Source organism: Rhineura floridana, chromosome 7 (assembly GCF_030035675.1).
Source record: "Rhineura floridana isolate rRhiFlo1 chromosome 7, rRhiFlo1.hap2, whole genome shotgun sequence".
NCBI lineage: Eukaryota > Metazoa > Chordata > Lepidosauria > Squamata > Rhineuridae > Rhineura > Rhineura floridana.
In genome coordinates, this window is record NC_084486.1 from 38,533,499 (window position 1) to 38,549,346 (window position 15,848).

The 15,848-nt window shown below is 41.7% G+C and overlaps 1 protein-coding gene across 4 annotated transcripts in view; it reads left to right on the top strand.

The window, feature by feature from the left end:
• The window catches only part of LRRC20 (leucine rich repeat containing 20), a 94,745-nt gene that overhangs the window by 36,512 nt on the left and 42,385 nt on the right, over nt 1–15,848 (top strand). The gene's annotated exons all lie outside the window — the stretch shown is intronic.

Below are 15,848 nucleotides of genomic sequence, written 5' to 3' on the forward strand. Positions count from 1 at the left end.
TCACAAATTATAGAGTCAATCATAGATCATCTAGTACTGATGGGTGTATCATTCCAAAAGCTGGGAAGCAGTTCCCAACTATCAGAACAGCAGGCCATCTCCTGCCATTGGGAGCAACCAACCACTTTTGACAAGCCAGCCAGCCATCAGCCTCACAAAGGGAATAGCCTAAGTGCCTCTATAACTATATGCCTCTATAACTATATGTAGGGTGGCTTGCATTCTTGTCAGGTGAGCCCTTCATCTCCTCAAGCTGTTTGGTAACTCTAGTGCAGCCTCCATTGTTTGGTCAAACTGATCTCTCTCTCTCTCTCAATCTCACGCATGATGGGGGAGGGGGGAGAAGACAATACCTGTTGCTAAGGCAAGAGTTATATGTGGGAGACCCTGCAGCCACCCCCTTGCGTACAGAGAAGTGCCTCAAGCATTGCCTATATAGATGGTCAGAAGAGTTGTGAGAACTGAGGAAGCATTTAAGTGCATTCCACAAGAGGGCAATATTTATGTCTCCAATACAACCAATGAAAAAAACAGAAGCCGCTGTGAGGTCTGAAGGATTTTGATGGCATTATAGAATGGGTAATAATTTACTTCCTCTGTTGGATGTGGTGTGCTTCTGAATTCCAGCTGCTGAGAATCGCAGGCAGGGAAAGTGTTGTTGGGCTCAGGCTCGGCTTGTGGCCTTCCCATGGGCATCTGGATGGCTGCTGTGAGAACAGGATGCTGGACTAGATGGGCCTGTGACCTGATCCAGCAGGCTGCTGTTGTGATTTTATGATCTCCTTAGATGTTTTGATTTGAAGAAGTATGCCACATAAAATGCAGATAGTAACAGGGTTACTCAGTTCTCAAACAGTAAATTGTGCCTTGGCTATATAACTTCAGACTACGGGTAGGGTGGGAAGTTCCCCCATTAAATATCCTTACACAATGGAAATCTAGCATGTCAGGGAGAAGGCTAGGTTGGAACCCATTTCCCTGACATTTAGTTCTTTATGTGCAGGTCATAAATAGGGTTGCCATATTCCAGTTCCACAAATCCGGGCAGGTTAATTTGCATATTATGTAAAGTATTTGCATATTATGCAAATTATTTGCATATTATTTGCATATTATTACTTGGATTGTCCAGTTGTTTTGTTTTTGTGCCTAGGAATTACCACCAAAAACTGGGGAAAGATGTGAGAAATTTTTTTTTAAAAGCAACATTTTTAGCCTTAAATGCCTAGACTCTAGTTTCCAACACTATGGAGTATTTATTGATTGATTAAGAGAATTTATATCCTGCCCTTTTGCTGTTAAAAACAGAGCTCAGCACAGCTTACAAATATAATAAAAACAATAAAAATACACAATCAATATAAAAACATAATAAAAACACAAAATAGCAACAAACATAAAGTAAGTCAGGGCAACAGTACGGTTAACCATATACGATATATTTCAAAGATGTGGTGGGTGGAGAAAAACAAGAAGCCAAAATGTTAGGAAAAGGAGTCTTTCACACCACATGCTCAGTTGTAAATACTGTTGCAGCAAGCTTTACAAGTTCCTCCAGTATTCCACTGGTGCAGGCACTCAGACATTCAAAGTATCTGTATGTTTCTTAGGTTTTATAAAAGCAGAGCTTTGCTTAACTCAAAATTTCTTCTCCCTTTGATCAACCACATCTACACAGGTTCCACCTCCATACTCAAAATGAAACTGGGCCTGGAAGTGTGCAACAACCCCACACATACCTTGCTAATTAGATTACCAATGCCAGGATGTCTGTCTTATGGACTACTCTCCTGCTCCCCCCCCCCCCCCCGGAGATCATGAAAGACCCAGTCCTGGGCTCAGAAAGAAAATAAATATCTGGTCCTCTTCAAAGTATTGATAAGCCTCTTGTTTTAATTGAAATAATAATTATAAATTCTTGTTCTTATCACTAATGGGAGTTAATTATCTTGCATATGCTGCTGTTGCTTCTATGGCTGTAACGGAGTGAGGTTAAAGATAAGTGAAATGCAAATAGGAAAAAAACAACACAAAAGGCAGTAACACTTTCCTAAGTGTAATACCATACCAACCACAAGAAGATTCCTATGAGTAAGGCAGAAAACTAAGCATCTCACAACCAAAAATATGATAAATGAAGAAATATTTATATAAAAGCATGACTATCAAATATATTTATTATTTACACAAACTGTAAAGATATTTATAGTGCAATCCTAGGTTTATTTATTCAAAAGCAAGTCCCAGCGTATTCAGTGGGGCTTACTCAAACAGGGACAGAAATGCAACTTCAAGTGATAAGCAACTTCATTCACACAACCCAAAATTCCGAATCATGCCACTTTACGCTGTTTTGCAACTGTTTATACTTGTTTTTATGGTTATTGGATTTTAAATGGCTTTATTTCTTGTTGTGAGCTGCCTTGGTTTCCAACCCTACCTCACAGGGGTGTCGGAAAGATTCCATACACGCACACACAGACACTGCAGATGTACAAATACATACAGCCCATATAATAGTTTATTGTCAAACCAGTTGGTCATTGCAGAAAAATCAGTATTAGTTTTTAAAAAATCAGTATTACTTTCCTACAGAATAAAAACTGTAATACCTAAGTAAGCTCTGCCTGCTTGCTTTAAAATAGGACTGGAGGGCACAAACACAATTCTTTTTTACATTCACTCCAAAGTCCCATTGATTTTCAGCACATTCATAACCATGTCTACTCAAAAGTAAGTCCTATTGAATTCAATGGGATTTACTCTGGGCATATGGGATTAGCATTGCTTTTACAAAAAGCAAGCACTGGGAAAGTTTTCAAAACACTGCCCAAGATATGACTCCTGCACACAAGAGGAAAAAAACCTGAAATGTATATACTTACCCAATTTATGAGATTTTCAGATAAACAGGGGGTGAAACCACCATTTTGTTTTCTAGACACTGCCTAAGGTCAATGAAACTGAAACACAATCCCTGATTGGCTGCAACCCTGAACGGGCGGGGTTAAAGCTAAGAAGTGCTATACAGTACTGTTTAAAGAAAGATTTAACAGTCGGGGGGGCGGCTGACGTTTTTATGTATATCTCGAGAACCGGACCACCTAGAAACTTAATTTTTTTTTTAATTAAAGCTGAGAATCCGGGCCACCTAAAGGGCTAGCCAGGCGCCGGGTGGCATGCATAGAATCCGGGTAAAACCCGGCAATCCTAGTCATAAAGGGTGGGGGAGGGTCATCCAATCATGTGAATGAATCCCCTTTTGTAGTCTGAAGTGTTTCTCAGGCACAAGTTTATCTCCATATCTACTTTGTGAAAACTAGGGCTGAACAGCCTTCTTTAGTTTGCTTAATAGAATAATAGAATACTATAAGGCCATCAAGTCCAACCCCCCAACCCCCTGCTCAATGCAGGAATCCAAATCAAAGCATTCCCGACAGATGGCTGTCTAGCTGCCTCTTGAATGTCTCCAGTGTTGGAGAACCCACTTCCTCTCTAGGTAATTGATTCTATTGTCGTATAGCTCTAACAGTTAGGAAGTTTTTCCTGATGTCCAGTCGAAATCTGACTTCCTGCAACTTGAGCCCATTATTCCATGTGCTGCACTCTGGGACGATCGAGAAGAGATCCCGGCCCTCCTCTGTGTGACAACCTTTCATGTACTTGAAGAGTGCTATCATATCTCCCCTCAGTCTTCTCTTCTCCAGGCTAAACATGCCGACTTCTTTCAGTCTCTCCTCATAGGGCTTTGTTTCCAGTCCCCTGATCATCCTTGTTGCCCTCCTCTGAACCTCCTCTGAACCTGTTCCAGTTTGTCTGCATCCTTCTTGAAGTGCGGAGACCAGAACTGGATGCAGTAGTCAAGATGAGGCCTAACCAGTGCTGAATAGAGGGGAATTAATACCTCACGTGATTTGGAAACTATACTTCTGTTAATTCAGCCTAATTTAGCATTTGCCATTTTTGCAGCCACATCGCACTGTTGGCTCATATTCAGCTTGTGATCAGCGACAATTCCAAGATCCTTCTCACATGTCGTATTGCTGAGCCAACTATCCCCCATCTTATAACTGTGCATTTGGTTTCTTTTTCCTAATTGTAGAACTTCGCATTTATCTCTGTTGAGTTTCATTCTGTTGTTTTCAGCCCAATGCTCCAGCCTATCAAGGTCCCTTTGAATTTTGTTTGTCTTCCACAGTATTAGGTGTACCCCCCAATTTTGTATCATCTGCAAATATGATAAGCATGCTCTGTACCTCCTCATCATGTTGTAGAGCACTGGGCCCAGGACCGAGCCCTGTGGTACCCCATTTATTACTTCTGCCCAGTTTGAGAAAGAACCATTGATAAGCACTCTTTGAGTACGATTCTGGAACCAACTGTGGATCCACCTGAAAGTTGTTCCATCCAGCCCACATTTAGCTAGCTTGCTAATCAGAATATCATGGATCACTTTGTCAAAAGCTTTGCTGCAGTTGAGATTTATTATGTCCACAGCATTCCTACAGTCAACAAGGGAGGTTACCCGTCCAAAAATGAGATAAGATTAGTTTGACAGAATTTGTTCTTCATAAATCCATGTTGGCTTCTAGTAACCACTGCATTGTTTCCAAGGTGCTTACAGATTGACTGCTTTATAATCTGCTCCAGAGTTTTTCCAGGGATTGATGTTAGACTGACTGGTCTGTAATATTCCATCAGTTCAGATAATTGGTCAGTTGCCTGCTTTGGATGGGGTCGTACTCCCTCTAAAAGAGCAGGTCCTTAGTCTGGGGGTGCTCCTTGATCCATCTTTGTCACTAGAGGCCCAGGTGATCTCAGTGGGTAGGAGTGCCTTTTAATAGCTTAGGCTGGTAAGACAGCTACAGCCGTTTCTGGTCCAGGATATCCTGGCCACTGTTGTCCAAGCTCTGGTAAACTCCAGGCTGGATTACTGTAATGTGTTGTATGTGGGGCTGTCCTTGAGGTTGGTCTGGAAGCTGCAGGTGCCGCAAAATGCGGCAGCACGACTGCTCACTGCGGCAGGGTATTGCCAACATGTCACCCTGCTGCTGAAAGAATTGCACTGGCTGCCTATTAACTTCCAGGCTCTTCAAGGTTCTAGTTTTGGTGTACAAAGCCCTATACAGCTTGGAACCAGGATACCTGAAAGATTGTCTTACCCCTTATGTACCCAGTTGATCACTATGCTCTGCAGGTGAGGGCCTTCTACAGATACCATCTTATCTGGAGGTGTGTCCCGCACAACATAGGAAGTGGACCTTCAGTGTTGTGGCATCTACCTTTTGGAATTCCCTTACTTTAAATATTAGACAGGCACCATCTGTTACTTTTTCGATGCCTACCTTCCACTTTCAACAAGCCTTTTAAGTAGAGGCATTATCCCACTCTGTGTCTGTGATGGAATTGCATGTTAAGATATTTTTAAAGCTTTTTTTAAAAAGTTTTTAACGATGTTTTGTTGTAATATATTTTAAAGTCGGTTTTTATTATTGCCATCCTGGGCTCCTACTGGGGGGAAAGAAGGGATGGATATATAAATAAATAAATTGTGTTTTAGAGTGTTTTTAGCACTTTGTTTGCCACCCTGAGCTCCTACTGGGCAGAAGGGTGGGTTATAAATAAATAAATGTTAATATTTTCTGGTACATTCTTTTAAATCCATCAAGGCTAGTTATCCCTCCCTCCAAGTTTGTACAGGACTTCTTTAGATTAAGATTCTCCCACCACAAGCACATGTAATGGAATGATTTGGCTTGTAATAATGCACTGTTGAGAGAGATCTAGAGTGTACTCGGAACATCAGATCTGCTGAAGTGGGTGCTACTTAGCTTTTCTGTTGCATTGTTGTCTCAGAATAATTTTATGTTGCCTTTAGTGTTTCTATGGCATTTGTAAGCCACTCTGAGCACTCTAGTTGGGCAGAAGAGGCAGGGGATAAATGGTTATATAAATAAATACATTTTAAACCCCCCAAAAGTACTTTTGAATGTGCTGGAAAAGGTGTTCATCATCTCTGTGTTGATTTAGGGACAATGGAAAGAAGAAATCATTTCTCCAGAAATAAAAACAACAGCCTGTGTATGTTGTGAGCTGGGGTTGTCTTTAGAGATGTGAAGGCCTTGAAAAACTGGAAGAATGTTGGGGAAAACAAAGACTTCTTTGTTTTGTTTCTTGGAAAAATTGGAAAGTTTTAGATTATGAAATATTTTCTTTCAGAATGATTAATAAAATGTTTAAGCCAAGGTGTTTATAGATTTTAAAAAAAATAACAGGAAAACTTTAAATAAGGCTATGTACTATATGAGATGATTACAGTTCTTGTACACGGGGGACAAGCAAATCCTGAGTTGTACACTGGGAGTACAACTCTGAAATGCAAGAGCAAGATGCATTTCTGCCTCTAGGAGGCACTGTCATTGACACAAGAGAAGGAAGGAGGATTCAGTGCCTTCTGTGCTTATGGGCAATTTCTAGATACTCTAAATCAGGGGTGGGGAACTGGATCAAGTCAGCAAGCAGGATTGTTATCTCTTCCACCCCTGAAGGACCAAGTTGGACATGTGGGCATGGCTGCCTACCTGTCAATCACCTAACATCAGAATGACATGAGGTGACCTGGTTTTTGCCCACAAGGTTTGAAATCAAACTGGGCAGGCAAAAGCACTTCCTGCAAACTGCTGACAATCATCTGATCATTGGAGAATCTGTTTCAGTCCTCTTGACTAGGCCTCAAAAGGACTGAGAGTGGGAGAAACTACAGAGCAACACAAAGAAGCAGAAAGTGATAGAGAGAAAAGAAACTGATTAAATTTATGTAGTATTCACTGAGTCTTGGTTCCCCTGCCTGCTCTTTTTCTCAGCTCTTTCTATCAAAATTAGTATTTTATGTCTGCTTAACACTGTGGAGGACTGGAGGAGACATAATAATTTTATTTGTTTTATTTTTATTTGTTTGTTTGTTTGTTTGTTTATTATTTGATTTATATCCCACCCTTCCTCCTAGCAGGAGCCCAGGGTGGCAAACAAAAGCGCTAAAAACACATCAAAACATCATAAAACCAGACCTTAAAATACATTAAAACAAAACAACTTTAAAAACATTTTTTTTAAAAGGGTTAAAAAACATATTGTTTTAAAAAAAGAAAAACATATTAAAAGCAATTCCAACACAGACGCAGACTGGGATAGGTCTCAACTTAAAAGGCTTATTGAAAGAGGAAAGTCTTCAAAAGGCATTGAAAAGATAGCAGAGATGGTGCCTGCTTAATATTTAAGGAGACTGAATTCCACAGGGTAGGTGCCACCACACTAAAGGTCCGTTTCCTATGTTGTGCAGAATGGACCTCCTGATAAGACGGTATCAGCAGGAAGCCTTTGTGATGTCCCTGTATACATATAATACTGTAAATATGGTAAGTGCAGGTTTATTAGAGTATATGTGGTAAGCAGGCTGAGTGAGAGGGGGGAGTACATGGGTTGGAATGTTGATGAGTGGTGTATTATGATTGGCTGAGCGCTTGAGTGCCAGAAGGTATAAATGAGAGGATGACAGTGGAGAGGGGGTTCGGTTGGTTCTGAGGGTTGGAGGGTGGATTGGATTAGGCAGGTAGTGAGGCAGGTTATTGATGACTAAGAAACATAAAGAGTAACGCATCTTATGAAACCACACGCTTGTTGACTAAACCTTTAAGTAATCTTGTTATTCCCTGTGTATATAAATAAATATTTCTTGGTTTACCAAAACACCTGATCCTTGGCTGGGTTTACACAGACCAGAAGGGTGGGCAGGGCATATATCAAGCTTGGGAAACAGTATCAATGGTGGCAGCGGTGAAGAGATAGTGTAACATCATCAGGTATCCAGAGCTACCCAGGGCTGTAATCTTAGAGGCACAAAGATACAGGGGGGTTGAGGCCTGTAAGTGCACCCAGACACAAAGTAGCAATAAGCCAGGAGGAGACTAAGGCACAGTCTCAAGGCATTATTGTTTACAGGGAGTGTCTGGTGGTGCTGCCAGCAGTGGGATCTTGTGAGATCTTTGCTAGAGCCGGTGAGAGAACTGTTTTGAGAGCAGGACCCTGAAGTGGGACCATGACAAGGCAGTGACTATAGGCAGGATCCTAGCAGGTATCCTAGCAGGTGGCATAACTGCCAGGGGGCCGAAGGACAGTCACCCAATGCCATTCTCTGAGAGCGACCTTGGAGATAGGATCAGAACCACTGTAAAACAGTGCCTCCAATACCCATCTCACCAAGTTGGCCCAGAATGATACCATGGTCAATGGTATCAAAAGCTGCTGAGAGATTAAGTAAGAATAACAGGGTTGCACTCTTCCTGTCCTTCTCCCGATAAAGGTCATCCATCAGGGTGACCATTTGTTTTACTTTTTAAAAGATGTTTTTATTGCTTGTATGTTTGCCACCTTGGGCTCTTTCGGGAGGAAAGTCAGGATATAGATTTAATATATAAGTAAATAAATATAATGTTGTTGTTTTCTGTTTTTATTGTTTTTTGTCCACTCCTCATAAACTGGGCAAAAGCAAAGAGATGCTTACAGTTAGAAAACAAAAGGGCCATACTACTTATTAGTCCTATAAAATGTGCTGTTGTCTTTCCTTGCTGTGGAAGGAATCAAGGTCCTTGAAAGGGAAAGGGACACAAAATACATGAATAGAGCAACACTACGAAGTAAAGACCCACTGAACTAAGAGGTTAAATGGTATGCTGTGCATAATTACAGCAGGTAATTTGTGTCAAATCATAATTGCCAGAAGAAACATCATTATGGATATTTAGATGTATTAGCTTTTTTTATACTTTTCAGTGATGCAGAAACATTTTACCTATCGGCAAACAAAACCCAAATAGTAGTTTTTATGCTATTGCTAAGGTGGAATGTCATTTAATGAATTCAAACAGGATGACCCAAACAGGTTGAAAAGAATTTTTAAAAGATATAGAACTATGGGCACAATCTAGCAAAAACTAGGCAGCGTTTTGTACCATGGATCTTAGTAGGAGAAATGTTAAGCACATGACTCACTCTTCCATTGAAAATCAGTTGGATTTATCCAATACCTATCTATTACTTAATTGTACCCCATGTGTTGTCAGCATTACCAAATAAAATAAAATAAAGCCTTTTGTTGGAAAATGAAAGCTTCAAGTACAAAAGAAAAGTTTCCATAATTTATATTTTCCGCGCAATACTGTTCAAAAACCTGTCTTGTCCAAGAAAGCAGAAGACACTAAGAGTTACTTAGGGATTTGTCAAAAGAATTTAAAAGTGAGGGGAGGTGTTTTTTATTTTTATTGTGTGCCATTTTCATCAAGTTTCTTCCACCCAATATGTGCTGTATGTATTGTCAGCATGCTTTCCTCCAGCAAGAGAAGATAAAATGGGATTTTAACTGAACCATGCTTGTCCCTTGGAGCTTTCCCATCTTTGTCACTGAAATGTTTATGGCTGTGGCTCAATGCAAAAACCCAAGTGGCTTCTTTTTCCATGCTCAACATTTTTTTATTCCAGTCACCATCACCACCACCACCAAACCGGTGATGAAAAATCCTCAGTACTTAAATATAGATAATGATTTATATAATTGATAGCATAGAACAAATGGCAAGCAGACATTTGTGATAATAGAGTCACTGTTGAAAGTTGTCTTCAGAAGGCCTTTTTGGTTCTCTAGGGCACTGTTCTTCAACCTTGGGTCCCCAGATGTTGTTGGACTACAACTCCCATCATCCCCAGACGGCATGGTCAATGGTCAGGGATGATGGGAGTTGTAGTCCAGCAACATCTGGGGACCCATGGTTGAAGAACAGTTCTTTAGGGCCACCTGAGATATATCCAGGAATATGAATTCTCTAAAGCAAATATGTACCTTTTAATATTTGTACATGTAACTAGAATTTGTAGTTTTATCTGGACTTCTAGATGTTGATGGTCTTAAGCTGAAATCCTATACGCACTTATCTGAGAATGAGCCCAGTCGAATTCAGTAAGATTCACTTGTAAGTAGACACGTATAGGACTTCACTGCTAGGCTTTTTATTAATGTTTAATAAAATAAAAGGGTTATTTATTTATGTATATTTCTGTAAACCATTTTGTTTAGCTTTCTAAGAAAGTCAGTATATAAATGAAAGAATGAGAATTGTTTTTGAATTGATGCTTATCTGGTAGCTTTAAATGATATATATAAGTAGTTATCTCCCTTTCTTTCAAAAGGCTTTACAAGAATATTGTAAAAAGGATCATATACAAATTGCATTCTTTATTTCAATATTAAAGAAAGAACAAATGTGGAGGTAACTCCGTGGAATTCAGATGGCAAAATCATGTGTGCATTTGTAATTATAGTATAAAATATCATACTCTCAACTTTACACACACAAACACACTCCTGGTTAGCTTCATAAACAGACAAAGATCTGCCTAAGATCAAGAAACTTCTTTGAATTATAGTTCTTAGCTGTGCTTTTTGTTGTGAAAAGGCCTTTAATAGAGATAAGTAGACTTTTTATAATGGCAGTTCTCAGGAAGTTTGGATTTTTGTATTGGATTAATACCTAGTACAGCATATTATGAGTTAAAATTTCAGCTACGTTAGTTCCTTGCCACTTGACTAAAGAAGGGTGTGTTTCTTCGTTGAAATCATAGAGTTGAGGAGAGGGATAACGCTATGTTTCTTTACTAACATAAATGGAGAGTTGAAGCCTTTCCGAAGGTAGCTCTCACCTCTACAGTTGCCTGGCTTGAACTTCGCTTCTGTTTTAATGTGGCTACTATCTGGACTGCCCTGGAAACGTTTTGAAAATGGTTCTGCAGCAGCTCCCTACCCATCTCCCACTGTACTGGAGAACAGGCTAAGAAAGAAGTGTTGTAAACCTCTTAGGCAATGGAAAAAATGGCTACACCAACGGAAACGCACACCAGCTTGGTCTGCACATCACTGTAAGGCAATGGCTTACCAGGACTGTGTGAATATGCAGTCTTCAAAAGAGGAGCTTGCAGAAACTTTGCTCCTCCCCAGCCCTTTTTGCTCCCACGCTGAGCTAAGCCAGATAACTACAGGCTACAGCTATTATTTATTTATTTATATATATTTATTAGTCACTTGATACCCAGAGGTCCCCAAGCAGCTTACACAATGTTAAAACAAAAACAAATAAAATTCTATAAAAACATAACAATAAACAACAACAAAACAATAGCAATAACACACCCCTGCGCAGCCACAGGAAGATTTGGCAGCACATTAAAACAAAACATCTCAATCTAACAAATGACTGGGAGAAAAGGTATAGCTTTATCTGGCACTGGAAAGATGTCAATGAAGGTGCCAGGCAGACCTCACTGGCGAGCATATTACACAAATGGGGAGCCACAACTGAAAAGGCCCTCTTTCTTATCACCACCCGCAGAGCCTCCCTTAGAGCGGGGACCTAAAGAAGGGCCTCAGAGGCAGATCTAAGGTTCCAGGTAGGTTCATATCAGGAGAGGCATTCCAGAATATACTGGGGGCCTAAGGCGTAAAGAGCTTTATAGGGCACAACCAGCGCTTTGAATTGGGCTCGGAAGCATACAGGCAGCCAACACAACTGGAACGGCATAGGTATGATATGTTCTGTTGGTCTTGAACCCATCAACAATCGGGCAGCTGCATTCTGCACTAATTGAATTTTCCTAACCGTTTTCAAAGGCAGCCCCACGTAAAGCACATTGCAATAATCCAACCTTGAGGTTACCAGAGCATAGATAACTGTAGCCAAATTATCCCTGTCCAGATAAGGTCGCAGTTGGGACATCACCCTAAGCTGATGGAAGGCACTCTACTCCATGCTATCTGTGCCTCAAGCGACAGCAGTGGATCCAGGAGAACCCTCAAACTACGAACCCGCTCCTTCAGATGGAGTGTGACCCCATCTTGAGCAGGCCGCACACCATTCAGCCGGTCACAGGAACCACACACCAACAGCAGGGTTGCTGTAGGTAGGGAGGAGAGAGCTTAACCACAAGGCCGGGTTCAAATAACCTGTTAAGTCAAACATTGGTTTTGCTGAACACAGCACAGGAGCAGAAAAGGTCTAGGGAGGAGCAAAGCAGCTGTCAGCTCTTCTCTGGGAGCCCTCGTATTTGTGCTGTCTTGGTAAGCCATAGCTTGGCTTATCGTGTTTGAACCAGGCCAACCTGCTCAAATGCCATCATCTTCAAGAGGGAAAAAAGGGGGCTCCAGCTTACCTTTTCCAGCTCAAATAATTCAAGGGGAGACCATATTTGCAATAGTCAATTTGGAGATGTGAAGTCTTCCTGCTTTCCTGGCAGAGGAGACTGAAGCAATGTAAACTAAGCATGACAACTAAAGTGATATTCACATTCTTTTAAAACTGATCCACATTGCAAATTGAGGAGGTGGGTGGTGGGTTTAAGTTCTTCCCCACTAACCTTTTCAAAAGTTGCATTTGCCATCGTCATGTCTGCATATGTGCAAAACGGAAGGTTTTCCACATGTGTGAAAAGAGAGCCACATCCACCACAGTGGTGGGAATACCCTGGGATTTTCAGGGCACTTAAAATGGGCTAAATCCCTCATAATTAGAGCACTGAGAAAATGAGAAGATGCTTCATTATGATGGAAGGGAGTGGAAGTAAGAAGAGGATAGCTGTGGTGTTGGGGTGGGATGGCAATATTATATCTTCTCTTTCAAAATGGGAGAGCCCATGGTGGAGATGTACTTGCTTCCTTTCCTTTCTGAGATGGATGTAGAGGAGGCCCTGGGAGATAATCAGGGTCTCCCATTTCTCTTATAACACTCCACCCCACCTCTTCTTTCCAAACCAAACAATTTTGTTAAGTAGTTAGACGTTTTAATTTTTGAAACGTATAGTATTGTGCGTAGTGTGTGTGAAGCGCACAGTTAGCCCTGCCCCTTACTACTAGGAGTTTGCATTGGATTTGGACATAACTCAAATCCCAAGTTAAATTGGACTGATTCCGGGCTTGTCTGAGTTGAAGTGGGATCCCTTGGAATCATATTATTGTGTTTCTTGCTTGTTGTTTGAATGAGGGGTGGCTAACCTATGGCCCTCCAGATGTTGTTAGACTACAATTTCCAACAACCCAACTAGCATGGCTAATGGGCAGGGATGATTCAAGTGGTAGCCTACCAACATCTGGAGGGCCAAAGGTTCTCCATCCCTGATTTAAAATTGTATATGTTTTGCTAAATAGAAAAGATTTAATCCAGTTATAAAGTATGGGACCACAGCCACTTCCTCAAGTAATGTTTCTTGAGATTCCTGCTTGCTGAACAGCAGTTTATGCAGTTCATTATGGAAACGTATGGAAGTACTCCAAAAGGCATTAGGTCTGCATATTATCTTAGACAAGATCCATGACAGACAGGTTAATAGATGGGGGAAGAAATCATTCACGACTAGGCGAGATAATCAGCCCTAAATATGGAATGTGTCTTTTTAAAAGGAATGACATGAGTTTTTGTTTTGTTTTTACTGTTTGCAGGTGAAAAGCCATTGTCATTTCCCATGTAATTTCAATAGTGTGTACTGTATGCACATTAGTCCTTGTTCATACATTTTTAACTCCTGTTGCATGAAGGCAAATGTTTGCTGTCTGGTGCTACCAGCAAACTATGCACACACAGTCATATAGGTATCTTGGTGTTGGGGTGGGGGTTGGAAATTAGGGGGGGGCAAGATAAATGCCACAGTCAGAAATAATAAACTTAAAGGAGCTATTTGTGTCAAGTCTGACTGCTGTCCAATTATTGATGGACAACTTAATGCTTTTATTATGCAATCAGATTAGATTGGGTGGGTCTCATTCTCTTTGACTCTTGTAAAGTGTTATGTACCTTGATGGTGCTGTATAATTTGTGGGGGTTTGTTCTTTCATTGTTTATACTAATACTTTGTATTAGTGACCTCATTCCACGTTATAATGGAACATTGCCAAGCATCCATCTGACACTAAAGGTTTAGTGCCTGCCAACTTCTCCTCATCTGTAATTGAGTGTCATACGCATTACAGCAGCGGGAGAGCTCTCAAAAGCAGATGCCTTGCCCTGTGCTCCCAGCAAGAAGAGGCATCATTGCCGCGGCATCCTTCTGCACCGCAGGCAACAACAGTGGGGGGCTTTCCTTGCTGCCCCATCTCATTCCTTCCTTCTTCGCTCTGGCAGCGGTTGCTTAATGTTGAATTAGCAAATGAACTATACTGAACTATAATTAGGTATTCACTGCATCTCAGAAATGATACTGTACAGCCAGAAAATGGCAACCATAACGACTGAGGGGCTAGAGCAACTTCAGTATGAGAAAAGATTACGACTGTTGTGGAAAAGAGGCACACAAGATTGATATTAGAACAAGCCAGCCAGAGGCACCTTTATTGTTGCAACGAGAAAACAAGCGTGCAGGGAGAGAACACTGACAGTAGGGCAACTCCCCCCCCCCACTGTTCCAAGTGGCTCTGCCAAACTGCGAGGTCACTGAGATGATATACTCTTTCAGCTAAAGCCATGCATGCTTATCTACTTCCCCTTTTCTTAGACAATGGAATTTCACAGCATAAGCACAGAGACATGTCCACCAGGTTGAGCAGGATTCTTGAAGTTAAGCAGTTTTTTTTAACAGTTACATTTCTCAGAACTTCTTTGCTCAATTCCTCCTCCTGCCTGACTTTCTGCCACGTATGGATTTTGCTGAACTAAAGTTAAGGGCATGGGTGGATCTGCCTCCTCACAACATTTGGGGCATTTTAGTATAGAAAAAAGGGCAAGGGGGGACGTGATAGAGGTGCATAAAATTATGCATGGCGAGAAGCAAATAGAGAGGTCCCTCTATACTAGAACCCATGCTCACAGAATGGTAGGAGGTTCAGGGCAGACCAGAAGGAACTACTACATCATATAGCACGTTGTTGAACAGTGGAATTTGCTGCTGCTAGATGTGGTCATCACAGCCACCAACTTAGATAATTGTAAAAGGGAACTCGAAAGATTCCTAGAGGATAAGGCTTTCAGTGGCTCCGTTACTTCCAGAGCCAAGAGGCCGTATTCCATTGAATGCCAGTTGCTGGAGAACAACATTTGGAGAGACATGTTGTCCCTGGGTCCTGCTTGCTGGCTTCTTGGGGGCATCTGGTTTGTTACTCTGGGAACAAGGATGTTGGACTAGATAGGCCTTTGGTGTGTTCTAGCAGGGTTCTTCTTATCAGGGCTGATGCCAAAAGGTGACCAGGTCTGGCCCTGGCCAAGGGCCTAGGGTGTGGGAGTAGCGCTCCCCTTCCGTGATCCTCAGCAGTGTCGACTCCCGACCCTGCTGCAGATCGCAGAGATGGAGCTCCCACACACACCCTACAGACCATGCAGGCCCATGGTGCCATCCTGCTCCTTCTACCTCTCCTCCCTTTCTGTGAATGCCCTGCACGCTGTGCATGCAGCTGCCATCAACCAAGATGGCAGCAGAGACTTCTCTAAGGGGCTTATGCCCCTACCGCCATCTTGATTGATGGCAGGTATATTCGCGCACGCAGCATAGCATCAACGAAGATGGTGGTGGGGTTATCAGTCCCTTAGAGAAACCTCCGCCGCCATCTTGGTTGATGGCAGCTGCGCACACAGCGTGCAGGGCATTCACAGAAAGGGAGGAGAGGTAGGTGGAGTGGAGTGGCGCCAGAGGCCCACACGGTCTGTGGAGGGGAGAGTGGCTTTAAAGAAAGTTGTAATGAAAATAGGCAAGTTGAGGAAGAAAACTGGGAAAACATGGAGTAGACGCTTTTTACTGTCATCCCATGTAGAAGGCTTGCTACTGTA